Source organism: Buceros rhinoceros, unplaced genomic scaffold, assembly GCF_000710305.1.
Source record: "Buceros rhinoceros silvestris isolate BGI_N320 unplaced genomic scaffold, ASM71030v1 scaffold3258, whole genome shotgun sequence".
Classification (NCBI taxonomy): domain Eukaryota; kingdom Metazoa; phylum Chordata; class Aves; order Bucerotiformes; family Bucerotidae; genus Buceros; species Buceros rhinoceros.
In genome coordinates, this window is record NW_010427277.1 from 55,404 (window position 1) to 58,127 (window position 2,724).

Sequence of the window (2,724 nt, forward strand, 5' to 3'; positions counted from 1 at the left end):
CAGTGTTAAGGGTCGAGGGACTGAGGTAACAACTCCTCGAATTCCTTAACGATTCCTTTCTGTCCTGCTAGAGACAGAAGCAGTTTAAAGGGGGAAAGAAGAAATTCACACCTCGGTCTGTGCTTTCGGAAACGTGGAACAAACTTTTAATAAACAATAAAACCACACAACTATACACTATTATATATATATAGGCACAAACCGAGAAAAAGGAAAAAAAACCGAAGCAGAGAGGACTTAGATAACCAGAGTTCTGTAACAGCCTGTTCAAGGTCAGTGCTCTGGGCAGGCAGCCAGCGGCGAGGTGGGAGTGAAGACTCTGCAGCTGCAGACAGAGAAAGTAGAATTCTTCTCGCGGCAAGACGGCGGGTCGGGGGGGAAGAAATCCTGCGGGCAGATTCAATAGCAGAAAAGTTCTCGGCACGAAAGCAGCCAGGGAATTCAAATATTCTCACCCGATTCAGACAGTACAGGACTCACGGCAAAACAGTTCAGAGTCTGTAGTCTTCAGGTTTCAGGCCTGGTCGATCTGCAGGTCGGGCCTAGTCGGCCTGGTTTCGGCCTGGTCCCTCGGCAGAGCAGATTCGTGGGAGTCCTCTCTTCGTGCAGCGAGTCCGGAAGCCCAAGAGACAGATCCGCCCTCTGCCTGCTGTTTTTAAAGGCTCCCGACATAACGTTCCACCTGACCCCCTTAACCAATTAAACGCGGAATTATCACATTTGCATGGAATAATTCTATTTGTCCATTACCCAAAACAAGGAAGTTTCAGCTCAAACCAGGACAACCAGATGTTGCACTTATTTCCTTGTTTTAATGGTATTTCACAGATCTTCACTTTCATCGATGTAGCTATTTGTACTATGTAGCTTTCACTGTTCAGTGCAATTCTACATAGAGGCTCTTCATGCTGTATGTATGCAAAATCAGTCTATATTCAAATGAAGAATTTGTATAAGATTTGACAGTAACATTTAAAAGCAAATTACTACTTTTCCTCTAACTATGCAGTCACAAAAAACCCAATAAATTCTTAAGAAGAAAACTACAGGCCTGGAGGGATGTTAACAAGCACTATCGTCGTATTTCAGCAGAATTAAGAAACTTCATAAGACCCTAGATATTTTATTGCTACTTCTCAATATACAGTGGAAATGCCATTTTTATTTATGCCCTAGTTTAGATCATCACATTCTTCCATGATGATAAGCTTCTCAGGTCAGAGGCCACATCTTCTAGCAGTGTTATTCAAAGCACTGCAATTTATCCTGTTACACAGAGAACGCGGGTTGGATTGCTGTTTAAGATTTATATTGTTACTTATTGCCCTAAACTGTACCAAAGTTGCTACTAGGACTACAAGGAAGACTATCTGTAAACAGCTAAATGCTAATTTCATCCTTATATGTAGAACTGCTGGTTTTGATATAACCATGACCTTCTTGAAATCTTGTTCTAGCTTAGCTTGAATCCTCTCCTACCTTCTGCTCCTCCTTTTAAGGAGATACTTACCAAGAGGTCAAGTACAAAGGTATCAGCATTGACCTCTGAAGAGATAATGGACAGCAGATGAACAACTCTGAACAGTTGCTGCCCCTGGAAGCAGCAATTACCACCTTTTCAAAATCCTGCCAGATCCTGAGCAGTAAATAATCCTAATCACAAGATATAACAGCAAAATTCAATTCCACAGTGTTACACTCGGGTCGTTATACAACTCTGTAGGCTTATTTATGCAAGTCTTTGCACTTAGCTGATCATCTGTTTCATTTATGCAAGTGCTTCATACTAGGTAATTACCTGAAACAGTAATGCGGTCATCACTGCCTGCAGGTATTTTTCTGCAATGCTGCTACAAATAGCAATAATAAGTCTTTAAAGTAAAGTGAAATGGGCACCCTTCCTAGTGAATGTTGAAAGAATTGTGTTTCAGTTCTTTAACAAAGATTTACAGATGCAATTTCTATCATCACGGCTTGGCTTCGCGAACGAAGATCTGGGAAGGGCTTTTCCCGCACTCACTGCAAGCGATGAGCGCACCCTGCGAGCCTGCGCAGTGGATTTTTTAGGTGAGGCACCAGCGTGCGTGGAACTGGCTCCACCCTTTACACCTGACGTTCATCTGCCAGGGCCTAGCGAGCTTGGACGGTGACAGCGAAGTCCTCGGGTCGTAGGTTTGGTTAGAGTATCCTTCTCTTAGATGATGGATGCCTTACAGGGCTAAACGAGCTCCATCTGCCTGGGTTTGGAGTCAGAGTTGTCCTTCTCCTAGGATGGCTGCCCCAAGGCTAGTGAGCCCATCCTGCCCGTGGACACACTTTGTCTGACCCTTCAGTTGAGACCTGTCTGGCTTGGGAGACCCCACCGGAGGCACATGCCACCACCAGCACAGCTCTCAACCTCACAAGGGCACACAAGCTCCTTCCCCACGACAAGCGGGTGCCCGTGAAAGAGTCCCTGCTCTACCTCCGGACATCACAGACCCGGGCACGGGGCAGCCGGGACCTGCCAGGCATGGGAGTCCTGGAGGGGGCAATTTCTATATGTATGTTATAAATATATATAAAAGTATCAAGCAAAAAAGCAGAGCACTGAAGACGCTTATTAGTAATACACATATATAAAGACTTAAAAATCTTCAGTTAAGTCCTCTGCTTTTTACCTTCCCTCTTCGCAACCTTCCAACCTGGAACACAAGCAGCGTTTTGTGAGAAACAAAACAGAAG